Genomic DNA, 27,508 nt, shown 5'->3' on the forward strand with positions numbered 1-27,508 from the left:
GTTACAGAGTGTGGGAAATGGCAGCATGTTTGGAAGAGCGTTGGACCAGACCGCTACTGCCCTGTATGGTAGCCACTAGCCTCAGGTGGCTATGGGGCATTTACAATGCAGCCAGTCTGAATTGAGATGAGCTGCAAGTGTAAAATACCTCATTCCCCCACCCTCCACCAGATTTTGAAGACTTAGTATAAAAAAGGGAAGGTAAAACATGTCACTAATTCATTTTTATGTTGCTTACGTGTTGCGATGATAATGTTTTAGATATGCTGGACTAAATAAAATATATGTATTAGTTTTTTAGGGCTGCTGTAACAAAGTACAATACTATAGACTGGGTAGCTTAAACAACAGAAATTTATTTTCTCACAGATCTGGAGGCTAGAAATCCAGGGCCTAGGTGTCAGCAGAGTTGGTTTCTTCTGAGGCCTTCCTTGTTGGCTTTTAGATGGCTGTCTTCTTCCTGTAACTTCATATTGTCATCCCTCTGTGTGTTTCTGTGTCCTAATCGCCTCTTTTCCTCTCACTGTTGTGGCCTCTCCCGCCGCTGAGCACAGGCTCCGGACGCGCAGGCCCGGCGGCCATGGCTCATGGGCCCAGCCGCTCCGCGGCATGCGGGATCCTCCCGGACCGGGGCACGAACCTGCGTCCCCTGCATCGGCAGGCGGACTCTCAACCACTGCGCCACCAGGGAAGCCCTCACCTCCTTTTATAAGGACACCAGTCTCACTGAAGTAGCGCCCATTCCAGTGACCTCCTTTTAACTGAATTAAGACCTCTTTAAAGGCCCTAACTCCAAATACAGCCACTTTCTGAAGTACTGGAGGTTAGCATTTCAACATATGAATTGGGGGGTGCGTGCTAATTCAGCCTATAACATTATTAAAATTAAATTCACCTGTTTCTTTTTATTTTTAAAAAATGTGGCTACTAGAAAATCTAAAATTCCACATGTGGCTGCATTAGATTTCTATTGGACAGGGTTGCACTAGACTATAACTCCAAAAGGGCAGACTGCTTTATATGTTGTTCACTACTGAGTTTCCTGGTACCTTGGACAGAGCCTGCCATGACTACAAGCTCAATCACCATGGTTGAATGTAAAATAAATAGGCACACTACAGGCAGCAGACAGGGTGGGAGAGGATTTTAGGTGTGAATCTCTAGGTAAGATTCCTTGCCCTGGTTTTTACTTGAGTGGCTCGTGGTTGGCTGCATTGCTACCATGAAGTGGGAAAGCGGTAGCCGTCCTGACAGCTGTCTAACAGCATGGAGGTGAGTCTGGTTGGGGCAGTGGGAGTTTACAGTAGGTGCAGGCAGACCTACTGGTCTTCAAGCCTTCTCTCCTCCTCAGCACCCTTCTCCACTTTGAGAGCTGTGTGCTAGCATGAAGGTCTTGAAGGTTAGTGTTTAGAGGGTTACAGACTATAATATCAGAATTTCCAAGGAGGCCACAACCTAGAGTCTTCTTTCACAAAAGTGATTTAAATTTATTTATTTATTTTATTTTTGGCTGCGTTGGGTCTTCGTTGCTGCGTGCAGGCTTTCTCTAGTTGCGGTGAGCGGGGGCTACTCTTTGTTGCGGTGTGCAGACTTCTCATTGCAGTGGCTTCTCTTGTTGCAGAGCGTGGGCTCTAGGGCGTGAGGGCTTCAGTAATTGCAGCATGCGGGCTCAGTAGTTGTGACTTGTGGTCTCTCGAGTGCAGGCTCAATAGTCGTGGCGCACGGGCTTAGTTGCTCTGCAGCATGTGGGATCTTCCCAGACCAGGTCTCGAACCCATGTGTCCTGCATTCAGGAGGATTCTTAACCACTGTGCCACCAGGGAAAAAGTGATTTGCCACCCTCACAAAAGTGATTTAAAAAACTGTTTCAATAAATGTTTTGAAAAATTAGATGAGCTAGGTTTCTTGAAAAATATGAAATTACAAAATTGGTGTCAGAAGGAAGAGAACATTTGAATTTGAAGTAGTAATCAAAGACCCTCACCCCTACCCTCATCCCCCAAAGCTCTAGACAAAGATGGCCTTATGGGAGAGTTCTACCAAATTTTCAAGGAAAGAAAATCAATGTTTTATATACATTTTAGGAATAAAGAGGAAAACCTCCCAACTCATTTTTTAGGCTAGTATGACCTTAAGCCAAATAAAGACAGCACAAGGAAACATAATTATAGGTCTGCTTAAGAAAGGCATGTGGAAATCCCAAATAATCTATGAAACTAAGTCTATTGGTGTATGACAAATATCAGATCAAGTAAAAGGATGGTTTAACTTCAGAAATCCCAATTCACTGTCTTAATTGACTAAACAAGAACTCTTTCATGGTTATCTTGATGAATGCAGTACAAGCTTTTGATAAATTTCAACATCTATTAATGATTCAAAAACAACTCTGCATCCTCTGCTCTTGCCGTGTCAGCTGAGTTAAATGCTTCCCACAAGTCAGTTGTGTTTGTTTCCAAAGCTCTTTGTACCAGTTGTACTTGATATTGTAATTATGTAATTTAGTTAAATATTATATAAACCAAAGCGTGAAAAGAGAATTGTTTCTCTGAAAGCTCAACTAAATGTTTTGGAAAGACTTGTTAAAGGAAAGCCACTAATAAATATTGTGATCAGATCATTGTAATTTCTATCATATTAAAAGCAAACGCTTTGGTCCTACATCAAAAGATTGATGAATGAAAATGGATTTATATGTTAAAACAAAAATTTTAATGAGTGCATCACTTTATATAATTCTCTCTCCCTACTGTTATTTTATTCATTTACTAATTGCTCTCGATTATGTCAGATACAAGGGCTCTCATTGTATTATTTTGATAAACAACACTGTCTGAATTCCCAGTATCACCCTGTCCATTCTTTTCAGCCTCTCACTTGATTATGAAGAGGACTTGTAAGTGAATTAATTAATACGATTTCATCCTACCTAGCCTGCTGTGTCACAGCAGGAGTAGGAAAGGAAATGTATTTGACTGCCTATGTTAGGACTCCTCTCTCTGTCTCTGAAAATAATTAAATCTACAAAAGTCAGAGATGTAAGGATTGTAAACATTCCCATTTATTTTTTGTCACCTCTGAAACTTTTCTCATCTTTCTGTCAACTTTGTATTCCTGAGTCTGAAGAAATACAGTATCCAAAACCTCTTTCTCTTCCCCCTTTGCCAATAGATCTCAGCCACTAGAACTATTTTTTGTTGTTGTGGAAATGTACTGGCATACAATTCTATAACTTCTTGCTTAAAATTGTGCAAATTGAAATAGCATTCCAGAGCCCAGCTTTCTGGAAAAATAACAGTGTTTCAACTTTTTTCTTATGGTAGGAGGGAATTTTGGAGAAAAGCATTATAGAAAGGTGTTAAATATGATTCAGTTGTGGACATATATGCTGGTCTCCTGACCATCACTTTCTTTTTTGATACATGTGAAAATCGTCTATTTTTCCCTTCACAGTATGTACAGAGAAAACCAAAAGTGAAGAGTAAAATAGGAGATGGCCAAGGTGCAGTTTCTTTCTTTTTTTAAAAAATGGCTTTCTTGACATATAATTCACATATCATACAATTCAGCCATTCAAAGTGTACATTTCAGTGGCTTTTGGTACTTACAATAATTTCTTCTTCCAGTTTTATTGAGGCTGTAATTGGTATATAGCACTATACAAGTTTAAGGTGTACAGCATAATGATTTGACTTACATACATCATTAAATGATTACCATAATAAATTTAGTGAGCATTCATGATCTCATATAGATACAAAATAAAAGAAAAACAAAACTTTTTTCCTTGTGATGAGAATGCCTAGGATTTATTCTCTTAACAGCATTCATGTATAACATACAGCAGTGTTAATTATGTTAATCATGCTGTAGGTTGCATCCCTAGTATTTATTAGCCTTATAACTGGAAGTTTGTACCTTTTGACCACCTTCATCCAGTTCTCCTTCCCGCCACCTGTCACCTCTGGTAACCACAAATCTGATGTCTTTTTTTCTGAGTTTGTTTGTTTTTTGAAGTATAATTGACCTACAACACTGTGTTAGTTCCTGGTGTACAATATAGTGATTTGATATTTCTATTCATTAAAAATTGATCACGCAATAAGTCTAGTTACCATCTGTCACCACACAAATATATTATATTATTATTGACTATTATTGACTATATTCCCTGTGCTGTACATTTCATCCCCATGACTCATTTATTTTGTACCTGGAAGTTTGTACCTCTTAATCTCCCTCACCTTTTCACTCCCGCCTCCTCTCTCCCCTCCCCTCTGGCAACAACCTCTTTGTTCTCTGTATCTATGGCTCTATTTCTGTTTTGTTATATTTGTTCATTTTTGTTTTTTAGATTCCATATATGAGTGAACTCATATGGTACTTATCTTTCTTTGTCAGACTTGTTTCACTCAGCATAATACCCTTTAGGTCCATCTATGTTGTCACAAATGGCAAGATTTCATTTTTTATGGCTGAGTAATATTCCATTGTGCATATATACCACATCTTCTTTATCCACTAGGTTACTTCCATATCTTGGCTATTGTGTACATAGGGATGCATATATATTTTCAAATTAGTGTTTTTGTTTTCTTTGGAAAAATATCCAGTAGTGGAATATGGTAGTTCTACCTTTTAATTTCATGAGGAACTTCCAAACTGTTTTCTCTAGTGGCTACACCATTTACATTCCTAGTGAACAAGGCCTCCCTGTTTTCCACATCCTCACCAACATTTGTTATTTGTTGACTTTTGGGTAATAGCCATTCTGACAGGTGTAAGATGATATCTCATTGTGGTTTTGATTTGCATTTCTCTAATAATTAGTGGTGTTGAGCACCTTTTCATGTGCTGGTTGGCTATCTGTATGTCTTCTTTGGAAAAGTGTCTATTCAGGTCCTCTGCCAATTTTGTATTGATTTTTTTGTATTTTTGATGTTAAATTGTGTGAGTTCTTCATATATTTTGTATATTAACCCCATATCAGATGTATTGTTTGCCAATATCTTCTTCAATTCAGTAGGTCTCCTTTTCATTTTGTTGATAGTTTCCTTCACTATGCGAAAGCTTTTTAGTTTGATTTAGTCCCATTTGCTTATTTTTGCTTTTGTTTTCCTTGCTTGAGGAGACAGAAGCAAAAAAAAAAAAAAACAAAAAAAGTACATTGCTAAGACCAGTGTTAAAGAGTGTACTGCTTATGTGTTATTCTAGGAGTTTTATGGTTTTAGGTCTTACATGTAAGTCTTTAATCCATTTTGAGTTAATTTTTATAGATGATGTGAGAGTAGTCCCATTTGATTCTTTTGCATGTAGCTGTCCAGTTTTCCCAACACCATTTATATATGAGCCTGTCTTTTCCCCGTTGTATATCCTTGCCTCCTTTGTCATAGATTAATTGACCATGTAAGTGTGTGTTCATTTCTGGGCTCTCTATTATGTTCCCATGATATATATGCTTGTTTTGTGCCAGTACCATACTGTTTTGATTACTGTAGCTTTGGAGTATAGTTTGAAATCAGGGAGTGTGTTTCTTCCATTTTTGTTCTTCTTTTTCAAGACTGTTTTGGCTATTTTGGATCTTTTGTATTTCCATACAAATTATAGAGTTATTTGTTTTAGTTCTGAAAAAATGCCATTGGTATTTTGATGTGGAATTCATTGAATCTGTAGATTGCCTTGGGTAGTACGGTCATTTTAACAATATTCCTTCTTCCAATCCATGACCATGATATATCTTTCCATTTGTTTGTTTTTCCTTCAATTTCTTTCATCAGTGTCTTATAGTTTTCCAAGTACACGTATTTTACCCCCTTGGTTAGACTTATTCCTAGGTATTTTACTCTTTTTGATGCCGTTGTAAATAGTATTGTTTTTTAAATTTCTCTTCCTGGTAGTTTGTGGCCAGTGTGCAAAAAAAAAGATTTCTATATATTAATTTTCTATCCTGCAACTTTACTAAGTTAATTTATTAGTTCTAATAGGTTTTTGAAGTTGTCTTTAGGATTTTCTATATAGAGTATCATGTCATCTGGAAACATTGACAGTTTTATTTCTTCCTTTCCAATTTGATTTATTTGATCTCTTTTTCTTGTCTGATTGCTGTGGCTGGGACTTTCAATACTATGTTAAATAAAAATGACAAGAACGAACATCCTTGTCTTCTTCCTGATCTTAGAGGAAATGCTTTCAGCTTTTCACTGTTGAGTATGATGGCTGTATGTTGTCATATATGACCTTTTTTATGTTGAGGTATGTTCCCTCTATACCCACTTTCTGGAGAGTTTTTATCATAAATGGATGTGGGATTTTGTCAAAAGCTTTTTTTCTGCATCAATTGAGATGATTTTATATATATATATATATATATATTTTTTTTTTTACAGGAAAGTAGGATTTATTGGTGGGCACGAGTAAGGAGGGGACAGTGCCAAGGTACTCATGAATGCAGGTCCCACCATTTGCCGAGGGGCTCATGATTAGAGATGTATTTGACCCCACAGCCATCTGGGCTGATCTACTTTTCTGCCACCATGTTTTCGAATACATCCACATTAAATTTAGTAAATGTCCACTTCTTAGAGATGTGGATCTTTTGGTGGCAAGGGAACTTGAACTTGGTCATGAATAGGGCCTCAATCATATGCTCTTTGTTCTGTAGCTTGATGTGGATGAACATGATGACTTGGCCAGTGGGGACCTTGGCCACTTTTCATGGGGCTTTTCAAAGGCACTCTGCATACCTGTCTGGAGCCTAGATTGGGGAAAGCATGTCAGACTAAATGTCCACTGGAAAGGGCTATCTCCAAGGTCCCTTAGGGCCACCCATGCAAGCAACAGGCTGCATACATTACTGAGGAGGCTGCTGTTTGCAGCCATTGCATACTGGGTCCCTAGGTTATATGATATTTATTCTTCAGTTTGTTAATGTGATATATCACATTGACTGATTTGCAGGTTTTGAACCATCCTTGCATTCCTGAGATAAATCCCACTTGGTCCTGGTGTATGATCCTTTTAATGTACAGTTGAATTCAGTTTGCTAATATTTTGTTGAGGATTTTTACAACTGTATTCATCAGGGATATTGGTCTGTAATTTTCTTTCTTTTTTTTTTTTTTAATATTGTTGTTGTCTGGTTTTGGTATCAGGGTGATGCTGACCTTGTAGAATCAGTTTGAAAGCATTCCTTCCTCTTTAGTTTTTTTGAAATAGTTTGAGAAGGATAGGCATTAACTCTTCTTTAAATGTTGTGTAGAATTCCCCTGTGTAGCTGTCTGGTCCCGGACTTTTGTTTGATGGGAGTTTTTAAAATTAATGACCAATTTCAATCCCAGTAATTGGTCTGTTCATATTGTTTATTTCTTCTTGACTCTGTCTTGTGAGATTGTATGTTTCTAGGAATTTATCCATTTCTTCTAGATTGTCAGATTCCTTGGCATATAATTGTTCATTGTATTCTCTTATGATCCTTTGTATTTCTGTGATATTGATTGTAATTTGTCCTCTTTCATTTCTGATTTTATTTATGTGGGCTCTCTTTTTTCTTGGTACATTTGGCTAAAGGTTTGTCAGTTTTGTCTATCTTTTCATGGAACTAACTCATTGCCATTGATCTTTTCTATTTTTTATTTTTAGTCTCTATTTCATTTATTTCTACTCAGATTTTTATCATTCCTTTCATTCTACTAACTTTGGGCGTTGCTTGTTCTTCTTTATCTAGTTCCTTTAAATGCACATTTAGATTATTTATTTTAGGTTTTTCTTGTTTCATGAGGTCAGTATGTATTGCTATGAACTTCCTTCTTAAAACTGCTTTTGCTGCATTTCATAGATTTTGGGGAGTTGTTTTTCCATTTTCATTTTCACAGCAGTTTTTGATTTTCTCTTTGATTTTTTCATTGACCCACTGATTGTTTAATAGCATGTTTTTTGGTATCCATGTGTTTGTGTTTTTTTTCTTGTAGCTGATTTCTAGTTTTGTACTGTTGTGGTTGGAAAAGATGCTTGATATGATTTCAGTCTTCTTAAATTTATTGAGACTTGTTTTGTGGCCTAATATATGATCTACCATGGAGAATGTTCCATGTGCACTTGAAAAGAATGTGCATTCTTTTGCCATTGGATGTTATGTTCTGTATATGTATTAAGTTTATCTCGTGTAATGTGTTGTTTAAGGCCAGAGTTTCCTTACTGGTTTTCTATCTTAATGAATATATCCACTGATATAAGTGAGGTATTACAACCCTTACTATTATTGTATTGCTATCTATTTCTCCTTCTGTTTCTGTTAATATTTCCTTTATATTAATCGGTGCTCCTATGTTGGGTGCATAAATGTTTACAAATGTTGTATTATCTTGTTTGATTGACCTCTTTATCATTATGTAATGCCCTTCTTCGTTTTTTGTTGTAGTCTTTGTCTCAAAGTCTACTTTGTCAGATATAAATATTGATACCCCATCTTTCTTTTCATTTCTATTTACATGGAATATCTTTTTCCATATCTTTTACTTTCAGTCTCTGTGTGTCAGTTCTGCAGTGAGTCTCTTGCAGGCAACATATATAGGTCATTTTTTTTTTAATGCATTTAGCCATCCTAGGTGTTTTGATTAGAGCATTTAGTACATTTACATTTAAAGTGATGATTGATAGATATATACTTATTGCCATTTTATTAATTGTTTTCTGGTTGTTTTTGTAGTTTTTCTCTGTTCCTTTTGTCCACTTTTAGTGTCTTTTCTTGTGGCTTGATAATTATTTTTAGCGTTATCTTTGGGTTTCTTTTTATTTTCTGTGTATCCATTATAGGTTTTTAATTTGCAGTAACCATGAAGTTCATAGCTATTGATATATATAGTAGTTTATATTATTCTGATATTTGCTTATATTCGAACACATTCTAAAATCAGTTTTACTTTGTACCCCCCCAAACATTTTATGTTTTTGATGTCATATTTTACATATTTTTTGCATACATCTTTCTTCTTTGTGTATTCCCTAACTACTTATTGTAGTTATATAGTTGATTTTATGACTTTTATCTTTTAACCTTCATGCTAGCCTTTTAAGAAGCTAATCCTCTGCCTTTATTATATATTTGCCTTTACCAGTGAAATTTTTTGTTTCATGTATTTTCTTATTTCTAGTTATGGGATTTTCTTTTCTGCTTAAAGAAGACCTTTAACATTTCTTGTAAGGCTGGTTTAATGGTGATGAACACTTTTAGTTTTTGCTTATCTGGGAAGCTTTTTATATCTCCTTCAATTCCGAATGATATTCTTGCCAGGTAGAGTATTCTTGGTTTGAAGTTTTTTCCTTTCAGCACTTTAAATATATCATGCCTCTCTCTCTCTGGCCTGCAAAGTTTCTGCTGAAAAATCATGTGATAGCCTTATAGGAGTTCCCATGTATGTGACTAATCATTTTTCTCTTGCTGCCTTTAAATTTCTGTCTTTATCTTTAACCTTTGCCATTTTACTTATGATATATCTTGGTGTGTATCTCTTTGGGTTCATCTTGTTTGGGACTTCCTGTACTTTTTTTTCCTGGATATCTGTTTCCTTCCCCAGGTTAGGGCAGTTTCCAGCCATTTTTTATTCAAATAAGTTTCCTGCCCTTTTCTCTCTCTCTTCTCCTTCTGGGACCCCTGTAAAGAGAATGTTATTGTGCTTGATGTTGTCCCAGAGGTCTCTTAAATTATGCTCATTTTCTTTAGTTTTTTTTTGGTTCTGCTGTTCTGATTAGGTGATTTCCACTATTTTGTCTTCCAGATAACTTATGTGTTTTTCTGTATTGTCTAATACAGAATTATTAGACAATACAGATGTTGATTCCTTCTAGTGTATTTTTCATTTAAGTTATTGTATTCTTCAGCCCTTTATCCCTGATTTGTTCTTCTATGTTTTCTCTTTGTTAAAGTCTCACTGTGTTCCTACCTTCTTCTCCATGTTTGGTGAGCATATTTATGACCATTCCTTTGAACTCTTTATCAGGCAAATACTTATCTCCATTTCACTAGGATTTTTTTTTTTTTGGTGTGTGTGTGTCTATGAGTTTTTAATCATGTTCTTTCATTTGGAACATATTCTGCTGTCTTCTGCTTTTGTTTCTTTCCGTGCTTGTTTCTATGAATTAGGTAAAACGGTTATTTTTCCCATTCTTGAAGTTATGGCCTTGTGTAGAAATGTCCCCTATGTACACTGTGATTGCTGGGTGGCTTTGGCAGGCAGGCAGGGGCTGGAGCGGGCATAGGCTGGGGGTGTCCTGGGGCAGGCCAGGCTCGGGCCACCTTGGCAGTATGGCTGGAGCTGTAGTGGATGTGGCCTGGGGGGGTGGTGTCCCAGGTCATACTAGACTGAGCTGGGTCACCTTGGCAGAGTGGCTAAAGCTGGAGTGGGCATATGCTAGGGGCATATTGCAGCAGCCAAGGCAGGTTGGCTAGAGTGCCATTTACTTTTAACTGCTACCTCTGTTCTGGGACTCAGAGTGAGTGAGTCTGTGCATGAGTTCTTTAAGAGAAGAATCTCAGTTTCCTGAAACTCTCCTGCTCTCCGGGACATAAGCTCTGCTCTTTTTCAAAACCAGATATTATGGGGGCTCATCTTCACAACCCTGGTTTCCAGGGCTGGAGTGCCTGATGTATGGCTTGAACCCCTTGCTCCTTAGAGAGGACCTCTGCATGTGTGATATCCCCTCCTACTTATGGGTTACCGTGCTAGATGTATGGGTTCTGACTCAGTTGTGCCTCTGCCTCTCCTACCTATGTCAATGTTGTTTTTTCTTTATATCCTTAACTGTAGAAGAACTTTTCTGCAAGTCTTCAAGTTGTTCTCAGGGAATGGGAATGGGAAAAGTAACTGTTTTGCCTAACTCGTAGAAACAAGCACAGAAAGTCAAACAAAAGGAGGAGACAGCAGAATATGTTCCAAATGAAAGAACAAGATTAAAAACTCACACACACACACACCCCCCATGCACACACACACACACAAAACCCTAGTGAAATGGAGATAAGTATTTGCCTGATAAAGAGTTCAAAGGAATGGTCATAAATATGCTCACCATATTTGGAGAAGAATGTAGGAACAGAGTGAGACTTCAACAAAGAGAGAGAAAATATAAGAATAATAAAAAAAAAAAAAAAAAAAAAGAAGAATAGATCAGGGCTGAAGAATACAATAACTTAAATGAAAGATACACTAGAAGGAATCAACAGCATATTAGAGTTGTAGTTTTGGTGTATCCATGGAAGGAGGTGAGCTCAGGATCTTCCTACTCTGTCATCTTTATCCCTCCCCCAAGAGGTTAAGCAGCTTGCCCCAAATCACACAGTAAATAAGCAGTAGAGCAATATTGTGTAGGAATATTTATATTTTAACTAGTAGTCAAAAACCTTGGATCCAGTTCTGATTTACCACTAGCTAATGACTATATGACCCTGTATAAATCATATAAGCTCTGCAGGTCCGTGTTTTTATGGGTAAGATGTGAAGTTGGAATACTCAGGGTCCTTTGCTTTGTATGAATTCATTTAATGTTAAGAATAGTAGAATACAGACAACTGAATAAGCAGGGAAGATGTTTCTCACTTGAACATAATATTTTCTCTTATAGCAGAGTCCAAATGATTTTCCATTTTAAATAGAGAAAGTAGATCTTATCAAGTATTTATAGAAACTGCAGATTGCTCAGACATGCAATCCAATACCTCATTTGATACTCGTGAAAGGCAAATGATGACTCATACTTTAACACATGCTTAAGCCAATTCAGTGAATAAAGGAATATCTGAAAATGGCTCAAGTTTAAAGGAAGCCATATGTTTATTGAATGATATGACTTTGGGGACCACTTGAGAAAATAAAGTTTTTCTAAAATCTTCACAGTTAAGCCTAAAGCGTGCATCCTTACAAATGTAAATTCTTTTAGTTATCAGTGGTATAGCATACCTCTATAAAAACTAAAGGGAGGAAAATGGCCAACTGGAAATTGTTGATATTACTTCTTGACAAGGACTCATTACTGTCATGGAGCCCTATGTTTTCTTTTCTACTGAAAAATTTTAAGCACCAGAAGAGTTTAAAGAAGAGTACAGTTAATATCTATATACCCTACAACTATATTCAACAATTGTTAACATTTTACCGTATTTTCTTTATCCCTTTCTATATCTAAGTTTTGGTAGAACCGTTTGAAAGTGAGAAGCAGATATAACTTGCTCCTGTATACATTAGCAATTATTCTCCTGCATATACACAATACTGTTATCTAAATTACAAAGAGTTTTATAATGTTTATATCCAGTCCACATCTTATAACATTCTATTCTATAATATTTGATGTCCTGTCCAATATTTAGTATCCAGTCCAATGTCTCCAATTGTCCCAAGAATGTCATTTAAATCTTTATCTTTTTAAAAAAATTTATTTATTTATGGCTGCGTTGGGTCTTCGTTTCTGTGCGAGGGCTTTCTCCAGTTGTGGCAAGCGGGGGCCAGTCTTCATCGCAGTGAGTGGGCCTCTCACTATCGTGGCCTGTCTTGTTGTGGAGCACAGGCTCCAGACGCACAGGCTCAGTAGTTGTGGCTCACAGGCCCACTTGCTCCACGGCATGTGGGATCTTCCCAGACCAGGGCTCGAACCCATGTCCCCTGCATTGGCAGGCAGATTCTCAACCACTGTGCCACCAGGGAAGCCCTAAATCTTTATCTTTTGAATGAGGATATCAAGATTCACACATTGCATTTGGTTGTTATGGATATTTAAGATCTCTTAATTGAGAACATCCCCCTGCCCTCTTGTTGTTGTTGTTGTTTTGGTGGCATTGATTTATGAAGAGTCCAAGCCAGTTGTCATGTAAAATGTCCCAAATTTTGGATTTTTTTGATTGCTTGTTTATGATGTTATTGAACTTGTACTGCTATTTCCTATACTGTCTGTAAATTTTAAGGTAGGTCTGGAGGCTTAATTAGATTCAAGTTAAACCTTTTTGGAAAGAACATTTCACATGTATTGTATATTTTTAATTGCATCACATGACACATGCAAGGTTAGGTTGTCCTGCTGTTAGAAACTCAAGGTTGGCTATTTGGTTAAGGTAACTACTTATGCTCCATTGTAAAGGTATATATATATTTTGATTTGCAATTAATCTGTGGGGAGAGACTTTGTACCATGGGACATTTTTTCACTCAGTGGTTTTATTGTCCATTGAGGATCCTTGCCTAAATCAATTTTTACAGTAGGGGTAGCAATGTGGTGATTTTCTAATTTCCATTACTATTTTTACATTTATTATGAAATAAGAACTTTTTTTTCTCCTCTTTTTTTGTCTCTCTTTCTTGAGTTTCATTATGGTTCCTGGATGGCTGTTTACTCAGAACATTGTATTCATTACCCTCATTATTCTTTTTGATGCTAACATTTGTTTCAAAGGCCAGTGGAAACCCCTTCAAGCTGGCTCTGGGCCTCTTAGTCTTCAAGTGCTTCCTTGCTTTTTAACATAATGAGATGCCCTAGGCTAATCTTGTACATTTCCTTCCCAAGACCTAAAATCAACTGATTTTCACAAAGAACCTCAGTACATGTACTAGTGGAAAATTAGAAGCCAAGATCTAGGGGCTAGATATCTTCATTTCTACTGAACTATGATTGTGCTTTGACTCTTTTCAGTGGACAGAGATAGGAATGTATTTTTAAAAAGTCACGAGTTCATATCCATGTTTGTAATTAGATTTAATATTACAGCATTTTTCTTAGTTCTGTTTCCTTTATTATCCATGTTTTCTCAAATATATGGAGTGGGGGAGAAAAGGACAGGGAAGGGACAAGAGGCAATTAAGGGAACAGTTTCAGGTAGAGTGCCACAGGGGGAAGTTTCAGCCTGATCCTGCAGGGGAACTCTGGAGGTTAAGTTAAGGGCAAGGGAGCTGGACTTTTATCCTCAACATTTGTCAGTAACTCTCAAGAGCTGCTCCCAGGGAAAGTAAATTCTGAGGCACTTGGTTCTCTGCAAGTGTAGGCGAGGGTCTGACACTGTCTGCTACAAATTGTAACTCTGGTTTAGGATGGAATTACTTTCCTAACCATCATTTTAGAAAAACAGCCATAAATATTGTTGTCAATCAACCATAAACAATAGCTCCATCTATATTTAATAAAACTTTCTAACGGGTATTTAAATGAATAACCAAATAACCACATAAATGTGTATTTCAGATGAGGCTTATCATTATGTGCAATACAAAGTTCTCTTTAATTCCTGCTTTATTTCTACTTCAACAAATCAGAATTCACTTCATTAAGGTCATGATATTTATAAGGGGTTCTCTCTGAGGAGAATTTTTCGGGGGTGGGACCTAGGACAACTTGGTGGATTTTGGGAAACGAATTCAGAAATTTCAGTTTTGTTGTCCTGTTCTCATTGCGGATTTTCCTGTAGAAAAGAGGCAGTAAAGACCACTCATGGGCTCTTATATATTGCCTTGGAAACAGGCTTTCTATTTCCTTGAGCTGCCATCTCAATGGCAGCGATGGCAGCCTCACCTTGTTTCTTGACAAGATTCAGGCAGCTCCATCTTCAATTTGCACGAGTCAACTGATTTGCATTGACTTGTCTCCTTCTTTACTCCTACCACGTACCATTGTTTTCCAGCATCAAAAAGACAAAAAACTCTGGGCAAGTTTAGCTTTTTAAGTCTCTGAATCACAAATTCCTTTTCTGCCGCAAAGTCTGTCCTTTGCCCTAACAAAGGATCACGATCACTTCCTTAAAAAATGAAAGTGCATAAAGTATTGGAGCAATTCCCCCCCAGCCCCAAACTGACATAATGGGGTTTACCTCTCCCAGTGAGCATTTGTTTTTTCTTCAAAAACTGCTCTTGGGGGCTTCCCTGGTGGCACAGTGTTGAGAGTCCACCTGCCGATGCAGGGGACATGGGTTCGTGCCCCGGTCCGGGAGGATCCCACATGCCGTGGAGCGGCTGGGCCCGTGAGCCATGGCCGCTGAGCCTGTGCGTCTGGTGCCTGTGCTCCGCAACGGGAGAGGCTGCAACAGTGAGAGGCCTGCGTAACGCAAAAACAAACAAACAAACAAACAAAAAACCCAACTTCTCTTGGGCGGCCATTTACTTATTCCAGATAACTTAGGCATTCATTCTTTGGGATCATCAACTAAATTGCCGTAGGTTGGGTTCCGCAGAAGCAGGCACTTGCAGCAGAGTTTGAGGTGACAGATGTTTATTAGAGCTCAACTCCTGTGAAGGGATGGGGAAAACCAGGATTGGGTAGAGGGAGAAATTGAACTGTGATGCAGGCCTGACAAAGACTTGACTAACCTGGGGCAGACAGCTATGTGGCAAGACTTGCTTGTTAGGGTGTTTTGCTTCAGAACACAATGACTGTGCCTTTATACTCCTCCTTGCTCAGTCACTGGAAGTAGGCTGTCCCGAGTGGCATGACCTCGGGCAAGGAGGCTCTCTGCAACTGAAGCAGACCCTGCAGGAGTGGACCGCTGGAAGGGGTGGGGACACATACATTCATGTCTAGCACATAGAACCAGTTGCAAGCCCAAGGAAAAACTCAACCTTATTACAATATTGTTACATCTCTTGCTCAGCTTTACTGAATGTGAGGACTGAAAGGTTTATAGAGACTTCCTGGTCTAACCACTCCCCTCTCCCCCACGTTTTAGTGATGCCTGAAATTTCCCCCCGAAATGCTGCACTGACATAAGGTGGCACGATGCCTTCCTGTACCCCACTTTCCCCACCCAGCTACCACCCCTCCTACTCACCTTCAAGCAACACAAATGACTTTACCACTTCACAGGTATATTTTCTCACTTAGATTGGCATAAGAAGGGACAAAAACTTGAGGGAAAGAGAAGAGAAGGAAGGTAAAAACTGGGAGGGAAAGATTCTTTGGGATTATAACCATAATTTGTGAGAAATACCCAGAGAAGCCTAGATCAGTCCCCAAATGCTGATGGGTAGTTGGCAAACAAAACAGACTGCATGAAAAGGTCCTCTGTCTTTTTTTAAAAAAAATTTTATTGAAGTATAGTTGATTTACAACGTTGTGTTAATTTCTGCTGTGTAGCAAGTTGACGCAGTTATACCTTTCAACCCTTTGTTGGAACTCTTGCAAAAATTATGTAGAGATTTGATTGGGGAACCTACGGAAAAAAATGTTTTAAAGGTCCTCCTTCACTGGTATTAATGGCCAGATCTATGAATAGGTAGGTCACCTCCAACCCCCATTCTCTCAACAGAGTAGCTGTGTGACAGTTCTCATAAACCATTCATTCATTTATCCATCAAGTGTTTTTTCAATGCCTACTATGTGCTAGGCCCCATGCCAGGCCCAGGAGACCGTGGGGAACTGTACTATGGCATAAACTGGCTCACAGCCAAAGTTGGCTAACAACTTCAACCGGAACTTCTGGCTGTTTCCCTCCGATTTTGACATCTTTTTCCAGGTTGTGCTACACCTATTCATTTATGTGAAGGTATTCTAAAGCTCAGTGTGACAGTTTTATTTTTGTTTTGAAACATTTCACTTCTCTTAATCCAAAACCTCTCCTTCCGGGGTCTGAGGGAAGCTGAGGATTGGCTTTCATTGTTAATTTTCCTCCCTGTCTTCTCCATTTTTTCCTTCTCTGTCTGCTCCTCTCTCCTTCCTTTGCTGTTCGGGCTGGCAGTCAGGATTCTAAGGAAGGACTGTGCTGGTCTGGAGAAGGTGAGGGGGTGGGAAAAGGAAAGGGAGGATTGGGGGATGTCTTCTGAGGCTTCCATCAGGAAGCTGGTGGACTGATTAAGTCCATTAATAGTAATAGCTAATGATTCTGTAACGTCAACCATGTGCTAGCACATATATTAACTCATTAAATCCTTTGAACAATCCAGTAAGTTAAGTTCTTCTGATATTTTTAAATCCCTACTTTATAGATGAGGAGATCAACGTACAGAGGTCCACACAGATAATTGTCAGAGTTGGGAATGAATTTAAGTTCTTTACTCCACACTCTAAGCCACTACACGCAAGTACCCTTTGAAAGTGAGGGCAGCTGTCTGCTGAGGCACCTCTAACTCAGTGCTTCTCAACTGGGGGCGGTTTTGCCTCCCTGGGGACAACTGGCAATGTTCGCAGGCATTTTTGGTTGTCATGACTGGGGGAAGATACTTGGGGCATCTAGTGAGTAGAGACCAGGGATGCTGGTAAACATCCTACAGCGCACAAGCCAGCGCCCTATAACGCAGAAGTATCCAGACCAAAGAGTCAATAGTGGCAGCTGAGAAACCTTGCTCTGTCTGGATGTATACCTCCTGTGAAGCCTGAGCAGAAAACCACAATGTGACTATTATCTATCTTTGGCGAGAAACAAGGATGGTTATAAATGCAACCAAATACTTCACTGGCTTTTAGCATTCATTCATGTTATACTGTTGACTTATATGGAGCCACTCATTACCTAAACTCCTTGGAGGTAGTTTCCCCCTCCTTCGTTAATTACTTCAAGGGACATGTTACCTATATTTTTCAAAAAAAATTTTTGAACCAGGATGTAGAACGTTAAGTTTGGCTGTTTAAGGTTCACCTTGTTTGTTTTCCCCTTTTTTTCCCAGGGTCCATCTTTTTGAACCCTGATTTTGCTTTCCAGTATATAGACTAACACTGTCAACTTGGTGCCACTGGCAGATATAATAATTATGATTTCTGTGTCTTCATCCATGCTGCTAATAAACAGAGGGGGTCACCATCTGAGCCCTGGGACATACCACTAAGCGCTGTATTTCAGAGCACTGTTTCATGAATGCACATCTTTGCATCAGCCATATCAGTGATATCTGGGAAACTTAAAAATAATTCCTAGGCCCGATTTTGGACATTCTGTTTTCATGTATTCTGTTTTCATGAATCATGCATCTTTAAAGCACTTCCTAGGGTTGTGATGTTGATCAGCAACAATGCTGGGAACCATTGTTCTAATTTGACAATAATCCATAGCTTCAACTGGCAGTGAATTTCCCTTATCTATTTTTTTTTTTTTTGCGGTACGCGGGCCTCTCACTGTCGTGGCCTCTCCCGTTGCGGAGCACAGGCACCGGACGCGCAGGCTCAGCGGCCATGGCTCACGGGCCCAGCCGCTCTGCGGCATGTGGGATCTTCCCGGACTGGGGCACAAACCTGTGTCCCCCTCATCGGCAGGCGGACTCTCAACCACTGCGCCACCAGGGAAGCCCTACATTACCTATTTTATCCATATTTCTCCTTCTAAAGGTGGATGTATATTGATTAACTATGGCCTGTATAACAATGGAAGTAATGTTGATTTGCAATAATATGGGACCTAGAAGTGCATTGTGATTTGTAGGCATTAAAAAAGTGTTTGCTAAGTAAATGAATGAATGACTGACTGACCGAATGAATAAATGACCAGCTGTGGTGTCTAATGCAGTCTTTAATTTCTAAATGAATATTTGCTAAACAATGACACCCAATTTGCTGATCTATAATTTCTGGAAACCAAAATTTTCTCTCCCCTTGTCCCTGTCCCTCTTGGAAAACTGGTACAATATTTCCTCTCTCTCCCTTTAGGAGCCTTTTTCATTCTTCATGACTTCTCACATCACTGATGGTATAAGCACTTTAAATGCCCTGAAGGTAATTCATCTGGATTTGAACGGTTGGATTCATTTAAATAGCTGGGCAGAACATTAATTCTCTTAATGTTGGACTTAGTTCTTCCCACTCAGTACTTGTTTTATCCTTTCTGGTTTGGAAATCGTTCTCCCTTGTGAGATGGTTTGCAAAATAAGAATTCAATTGCATGGCTCTCTCTGTTTTGAATCATCTTCCCTAATTAGTGATTCTACTCCATCCTCGCTTAGTTTCTCATCGGCAACTAAGGGAAAAAAACCCCAAACAACAAAACTCAAAAAACTTTTTTTTAAAGCACTGTTCACAAGCTGCATCTGATTCTTGGCCAGTTTTGCTGACACTATTTTTCCAAGTGTGTGGCTCTAACTTATTCCCTAATTAAGTACCTCTTCCTCCTTTTATTAGACGAGGGTTTCTCCGCAGTGACACAATCGACATTTGAGCCAGATAATTCTTTGTTGTAGCAGCTGTCCTATGCATTATAGGATGTTTAGCAGCATCTATAGCCTTTATTCAATAGATGCCAGTAGCAACGCCTGTGATAACCAATAATGTCTCCAGAACATTGCCAAATGTCTCCTGGGGGGCAAAATTGCTCCCTGTTGAAAACCACTGCTATAAATGTTACAAAACAAAAACAAAAACCCAAAACCTGAACCCAAGTGTAGATGCATTGAAATATTTGTTTCTACTCCACAATTAAATAGAGTTTTACTTCCTAGAGTACTGCTTCATCCTTAAAAATGGCAGTGGCTGTTTTTAGTTTAGGATGGAAGAGATGGGGTACACATACTGAAACAGGAGGGAAAGGGGCAGGGCACAACTTTTAAAAGAATAACATAACCATAGGATATGACAAAAACTGGTTAGAACTAACTAGATCAAAGATGGCAGAAGATTCCTCTTCCAGTAGACACTGATCCTCATTATACACTCATTGTAATACATTAGCATCTAAATGACGCACCCACCAGTGCCATGACAGTTCTCAGGCCAACCATAAAAGGTTAAAAAGTGTGTGGTGGCCCACTTCCTGGAAATCCCCACCCCTTCCCCAAAATAATTGTAATAATCCTCCCACTCATTAGCCTATGAAATTACCCAGCCCATAAAAACTAACGACACCATATTGGGGCCTCTAGCCTTCTAGACGGCCCACACTCTGTGGAGTGTGTTTCTCTATAAATAAATCCACTTCTTACCTATTACTTTGTCTCTCACTGAATTCTTCCTGCCATGAGACATCATGAACCTGAGCTTCATTAAGTCCTGAGACCAGGTGTGTGATGTCAATTAAAAGACCATGGGTTCAAGTCCCAATGTGAGTTACATGGTTTCAGCACTACCACTCTCCCATATGGTAGTCACTGCAGGCATCACTAGTTGGTCTTTTTTTTTTTTAAATCACTGAACTGTATGTTCCCTCATAGTCCCTCTCATTGCTGGGCTCCAGGTAGACAATTGATTGGCATTAGAGTATGAAATGGAACCCATTCACCACCCATTCATTTTAGACTTTCTTGTAGGACATCCAGGATTTTTCTTTGAACCCTCTTGAAATTTGGTTCCGAAACCCTGGGGCACATGCTTGACTGTACCTAATGTGTCATTTCTTTATAATCATAAATCTCAAGGTTAGAGGGGTATTTTCTCACAATATTCCTGTCAGTTTTAACCAGTTTTCCCCTGTTGATCAGAATCAGGTCCAGAGTAACAAATCCTCCTATTGCTTCTTCTAATTTATGAGAAATGAAGTAACCAAAATCTGTCAGACTATTTTTCATCTATCATACTGGCAAAGCTCAAAACTGTTGAAAATATACAGGGCTGACAAGGATGTAATGAAATGCATTATAGAGAATGATACAACCCTTTTGAAAGACAAACTGTTAATATCTATCACATTTCTAAAATATGCTTTCTCTGGCCATCATCAAAAAATCTACAAACAATAAATGCTGGAGAGGGTGTGGAGAAAAGGGAACCCTCTTGCACTGTTGTTGGGAATGTAAATTGATACAGCCACTGTGAAGAACAGTATGGAGGTTCCTCAAAAAACTAAAAATAGAATTACCATATGATCCAGCAATCCCACTACTGGGCATATACCCTAAGAAAACCATAATTCGAGAAGAGTCATGTACCACAATGTTCATTGCAGCACTATTTACAGTAGCCAGGACATGGAAGCAACCTAAGTGTCCATCAACAGATGAATGGATAAAGAAGATGTGGCACATATATACAATGGAATATTACTCAGTCATAAAAAGAGATTAAATTGTAGTTATTTGTAGTGAGGTGGATGGACCTAGAATCTGTCATACAGAGTGAAGTAGAGAAAGAGAGTGAAGAAAGAGAAAAACAAATACCGTATGCTAACACATATATATGGAATCTAAAAAAAAAAAAAAAAAGGTTCTGAAGAACATAGGGGCAGGACAGGAGTAAAGACGCAGACATAGAGAATGGGCTTGAGGACACGGGGAGGGGGAAGGGTAAGCTGGGACAAAGTGAGAGAGTGGCATGGACATATATACACTACCAAATGTGAAATAGCTAGTGGGAAGCAGCTGCATAGCACAGGGAGAAGAGCTCGGTGCTTTGTGACCACCTAGAGGGGTGGGATAGGGAGGGTGGGAGGGAGGGGAGGGAGACACAAGAGGGAGGAGATATGGGGATATATATATATGTATAGCTGATTCACTTTGTTGTACAGCAGAAACTAACACACCACTGTAAAGCAATTATACTCCAATAAAGATGTTAAAAAAATCTTTATGCATTAAAATCCAGAAGAGAAGGCTGAGGTCAACCTGTGAGGCAAAAGCAGTAAATGGAACCACAAAATAAAAGGTCAGTCTCTACAGAAAAGCAATTTAGAAGCTGTTGCCAGTGACAGAGAAGCTTCTCAATATGCCATATATCACCTCTATACATTAAAGGTACTGTATATTTAATTCAAGAAAGATAAACCTAACAGCCAAATGCAAACAAGAAAATATGCATCTTAATATCTAATTACCATTCAGGACCTCAATAATTTAAGGAACCCACTGAAACATGTTAGATTAATGTTGTTATAACTTCGTTTTGATTATAATACTAGGATTTTCATTCCCCCTGAGTCATTACAATCTGTTAATTAAAAAGATATCTATTACAGCTTCTTTTTAAAATTGTCACGAACTTTTATTCTAGGATTGTCTCTAGGATTAAAGTTCATTCTGCTTTTAGTCTCATATGTTTCCACATCAACTGTACTTGTACCATAACTGATGTCTCTAACAGGAAAAGATAATTTATATTTAGTGTACCATTCCATCAAATCGAGTATGTATATGTGTGTTGTGTGTATAAAGTTTTTAGAAACATTTATTTTGAAATTTTACAATAAAAATTCTGCTAGTCAAAATATTAAACTTAAGTTCTCTAGACATTTTATCATTCCTGAAAACATCTGGGCAAAAGGTTTTAGAATGGATCACAGCATGGTACAAACAGATATCATGACTCAGAATACAAGTGGACAGAAATCTATGAGCTGCTTAGCAGACTGGAAAATTATTAGCTGGTATAATATGCTAAAACTTCATGAAATTAAGATAAGTGCTTTCTGCAGCCACAGTAAAGCTCTGGTCACATTCTTTAAGTTCTTCTTACATAGACATATAGCTAATAGCATAAGCAAATGTCAATCAAGTAAGAAGAGCTTAAGTGTAGAAAATACATGATCAACCCAGTTTCTTCCTTGCTGTACCACAGGGCATAGCTACATGCCATCTGTTGATTATTAGGCAAGAAAGCTGCCATCTGCCACTTCTTCTAATACATAGGAGAGAGGTAGCACTCCCCCACCCTGTAAGCCTTGGAGATTCTCTTATGGCCGTTTACATGCCCCAGAGCTCCAATTGGAGATAGAATTTACTCTGTGTGTGTACCCAACATATTCAATACCAAAGTGAGATAGCCCTTTCTTACAACCTCTTAAGTGGTATAGGAGTCTGTGTTTGGCCAGGTTAACTCACCCTACAGCAAGCCTCTTCTATCCTGCCTGACTCACAGCCAAGATACTATTAAATACAACCTAGGGAGACAAAACTGGATCGTAGCCATAAAAATAGATTACAAAGTGGACAGAAATAGAATCTAAGGTGTGAAAAGGACTTGCTTGTCCTTCTGCTTTACATCCCTTCAAGGGAAGGTAGAAGCTAAATCATCCTCATATTTTTTCCATAGTCTCCATAGGAGTATTTTTAAGGTGTCATATCTTTCTTTATGCCAGACAGAAGTTCATTTCCTTACATTAAAAAAAAAAGAAGGCATGAAATTATTTCCAAGGAGCCTTAGCTAAGATCCAAATTTCAACTATTTCTAGATATCAATGTGACAATAGGGAGAGAAAAACAGGATGTATAAACAGACATAAATTTTTCTCCAAATTGTGTCAGGCCTGTCAGTTTCTCAAATCTTTGCATATAATGGGTGCTTCATATATATTTCTTGAGTAAATGAATGAGTGACTGAATAGAATAGACTGAAACGAATGACTCCATAGAATGGGACCAAGTGACTCCACTTAAGGATTCAATCTCACCTACAGAAGTTTTATATTCTAAAGAAGTAAAGAATGAAATTTTTAAAATTCCCTAAATAACCTGCAGTATGACTCTTCTTAAAACACCAGTACAGCAGGCTGATGTAGTACAAAGATGACAGGAATCTGATTCTGGATTTCTAGGTTCTAGTCTCAGTTCTTAAAGTTATTGTGAATTTTGGAGTGAGTCAGTTGGACTCTCTAGGCCTCAGTTTTCTCTTCCATCGAAGAATCACTCCTATTTGCACAAACCCATCGAGGGCTTTGGATGCCAGGAAAACCTATAAGACACTGAATGGAAATGGAGTCATATGCATCCACAGAAGTATTAAATGCTTATCAGAAATCTGTGTAGAGCAAGCTGCTAAACAAAATAAGCTTTTTCCAGGCAATATTTATAAAACCTTTGCATAAAGTGGCACAGGAGAACTTCTACCTCCAACCAAGGTGAAGTAACAAGGACTGGATTTACCCTATTTCCTTGACAACTAAAAAGCAGGACAAATGAATGAAACAACTCTCAAGACACTGGATATCAGAAAACAGAAAAAACCCCCATGATCCCAAAAAGAAACAGAAAACAAACGTGGTGAGATCTAATATTGCTGCCATCTTACTGCCTAGATAAAGTTTCTAGGCCAAGGCACAAGATTCATTCAGAGCCCAGATGTAGCCCTGAGTTTAGGAGACAAAGCTGGAAATCTGGGGAGGTCAGGACAACCAGAGTTCATAGGAAAGGTTATCGGAGAAGAGGCAGTTACACAGAGAGAGAACATCAGAAATCTGCAGAAAGTCTACTTCAAGACTTCACTTGAGTACTGATCATCACATACTTGTTAGAAAACCACCCAAGTCTGAGCAAATAACAACCTAAAAGTAATAGAGGCAATAATGCTTGAAGTTCACAAAGGGATGGAGATAGTGTCTGTTCCCAAAGTCAAAGTGAGAGTATTTCACACCCTGCAGGGCATCAGTCAGAGTTCAAAGAAGAGTCAGTGGGTGGAAAAGTAACCCTAGAATAAATGCAGTTCTGGTCTCACCTAACAGAGGTTTTAAAAAATATCTCAAGATCACTTTATTTCCAAATAGCTGAATTACATCCCAGAACAAAGTTCATGAATATTTATAGGAATACAAAATATCCAGTACATTATAGCGTAAAATTCGTAATATCTGGCTTCCAATAAAAAATTACCAATGATGAAAAGAAAATATATCCCATAATGAGGAGGATATTTAATCAATCAAAATGGATCCCCAAATGACACGATAGAATTAGTAGATGACTATTAAAATAGTTGTTATAACTATATTTCATACACTTAAAAAGCCAGAGGAAAGATCAAACTTGTTAAGCAGAGATGTTAAAGATATAAAAAGTGACTCAGGAAAGGGTCCAAGATGGTAGCTTAGGAAGACCCTGAGCCCACCTCCTCTCACAGACAACACTGAATCTACACCTACATATGGAGCAATTCCTCCTGAAGAAGACCTGAGGGCTTATTGAACTTCTTCTTTACATAGAAGGACCATATAAAAATGGGTAGGAAAGATGGACAAACAGTGTCCATGGAACCCCACTCCTGAAGTTGTGACCCACAATAGAGATGGATATTACTGAGGGACCGGAGCCCTGAGACACAGCAAAACCCCAGCAGTTTAAAGGAAACCTAGACCATACAGAAAATAAATCCATTTATTAAATTTAGAGCTTCTGCCAAACAAGTGGGGAACTGCTGGAGTCCTCTCTGGGGTTGGAGGTACCTGAGAACACCATTGTTTGAATCCCCCCAGGACTCCTCCTGGCCTGTGTCCACTCTAGCTCTAGCTTTCCTGCCAAGGCAGCCTTGATGTAGTGCTCCCTAGGACTGCCCCAGGCCTGTGCCTGTTCCACTGCCAACTGTCTCACCAAGGTGACCTCAATATGGCCCTCCCCAAGACTACCCCTGGCCTGTGCCTGCTCCAGCTGCAGCTGTCCTGCCAAGGAAGCCTTGGTGTCTTCGTTCCCAGGGACTGCCTCAGTGCTAGATCCACTCCACCTCCAGTCACCCCACCAAGGCAACCTCAATGTGGCTCTTTCCAGGGACTGACACTGGCATATGCCTACTCCAGCTCCAGCTGCCTTGCCAAGGCAGCCGTGGTACCACACACCCTGGGATTATCCTTGACCTGCACCCACTCCAGCTCCAGCCATCCTGCCAAAGCTGCTGGGCACAAGCAGTCTACACAGATGATGCTCCCACACAAGGCCACTCCTTCAAGACTAGGAGAGGTAGCTATATTGTTTAATTCATAGAAACAAACACCAAATGTCAAACAAAATGAGGTGACAGGAGTATGTTCTAAATGAAAAAACAAAATAAAACTCCAGAAAAAAACCCCTAACAAAATGAAGGAAAGTATTTACCTGTTAAAGTGTTCAAAGAAATGGTCATAAGGATTCTCGCTGAACTTGGAAGAAGAATGGAAGAACTCAGTGAGAACTTCACAAAAGACTTTGAATATATAGAAAGAACCAATCAGAGCTGAAGATTACAATAACTGAAATGAAAAATACTCTAGAGGGAATCAACAGCAGATTAGATGATGCAGAAAAGCAGATAAGTGATGGAAGATGGAATAGTGAAAATCACCCAGTCAGAAGAGCAAAAAGAAGAAATAATTTTAAAAATTAAGGAGAGCTTAAGGGACCTCAGGGACAACATCAAGTATACTAATGCTTGCATTATTGGGGTCCCGGAAAGAGAAGAGAGAGATGAAGGGACAGAAAATATATTTAAAGAAATAATGGCTGAAAACTTCCCTAATCTGGGGAAGGTAACAGACATCCAAGTATAGGAAGCATATAAAGTCTCAGATAGGATGAACCCAAAGACTCTACACCAAGACATATCATAATTAAAATGGCAAAAGGACGAAGAAAGAATATTAAAAGAAGCAAGAGAAAAACAGAGTCACACGCAAGGGAACTCCCATAAGGCTATCAGCTGATTTTTCAGGAGAAACTTTGCAGGCCAGAAGGGAGTTACATGATATATTTAAAGTGATAAAGGGAACAAAACATAGTATTTTAAGTCTTATCCACAGAAATCAGACAAGAAAAAGAAATAAAAGGCATCCAAATAAAACTGTTACTACTTGCAGATGACATGACACTATATATAGAAAAACCCTGAAGAGGCCACCAAAAAAGTGTTAGAATTAATCAAGTAATTTAGCAAAGTTTCAGGATACAAAATTAATATGTAGAAATCTGTTGTATCTCTAGACACTAATTAAGAACTATCAGAAATTAAAATGAAGAAAACAATCCCATTTACAATTGCATCATAAAGAATAAAATACCCTGGAATAAATTTAACCAACGTGGTGAAAGACATGTACTCTGAAAACTAGAAGACATTGAAGAAAAAATTGAACATGACACAAATAAATAGAAGGATATACTGTGCTCATAGAATGGAAGAATAATATTGTTAAAATGTCCATACTGCCCAAAGTGATGTACAGATTCAATGCAATCTCTATCAAAACACCAGTGGCATTTTAAATATAACTAGAACAAATAATCCTAAAATTTGTATGGAACCATGGAAGACCCCGAGTAACCAAAGCAATCTTGACAAAGAAGAACAAAGCTGGAGGTATCATATTTACAGACTTGAAACTATACCACAAATCTACAGTATTCAAAACAGTATGGTACTGGCACAAAAACAGATCAGTGAAACAGAACAGAGAGCCAAGAAATAAACTCATGCTTATATGGTCACTTAATTTACAAAAAAGGAGCAAGAATATGCAGTGGGGGAAAAACAGTCTCTTCAATAAATGGTGTTGAGAAAATAGACAGCTACATGCAAAAGAATGAAATTGGACCCTTTCTTACTTGGTCTAATAGGTAGTATGCTCTTTGACATTAATCTTAGCAATGTTTTTTTTAAAGATATGTCTTCTCAGGCAAGGGAAACAAAAGCAAAAATAAACAAATGGGGCTATATAAAACAAATAAAAAACAAAACAAAACCCTTTTGTACAATGAAGGAGACCACCAATAAAGTAAAAAGGGAACCTCCTGAAGGGAAGAAGATATGTGTAAACCATACATCCAAGGAAAGATTTATATCTTAATTATATAAAGAACTCATACAACTCAATATTAAAAAAAACCCAACCTAATATAAAATGGGCAGAGCATCTGAATAGACACTTCTCCAAAGAAGATATACAGATGACTGACAGGCACAT

General features: G+C 38.5%; 1 non-coding gene across 1 annotated transcript; it reads right to left on the reverse strand.

Annotated features, from left to right (window-relative positions):
* Positions 1-6,797: 6,797 nt before the first annotated feature.
* Positions 6,798-6,938, reverse strand: LOC116750153. Its single transcript, XR_004348877.1, has one exon. It is a non-coding gene; the product is annotated as a small nucleolar RNA SNORA70 (small nucleolar RNA).
* Positions 6,939-27,508: the final 20,570 nt, after the last annotated feature.

The sequence above is a fragment of the Phocoena sinus genome, chromosome 2 (genome assembly GCF_008692025.1).
Source record: "Phocoena sinus isolate mPhoSin1 chromosome 2, mPhoSin1.pri, whole genome shotgun sequence".
Taxonomy (NCBI): domain Eukaryota; kingdom Metazoa; phylum Chordata; class Mammalia; order Artiodactyla; family Phocoenidae; genus Phocoena; species Phocoena sinus.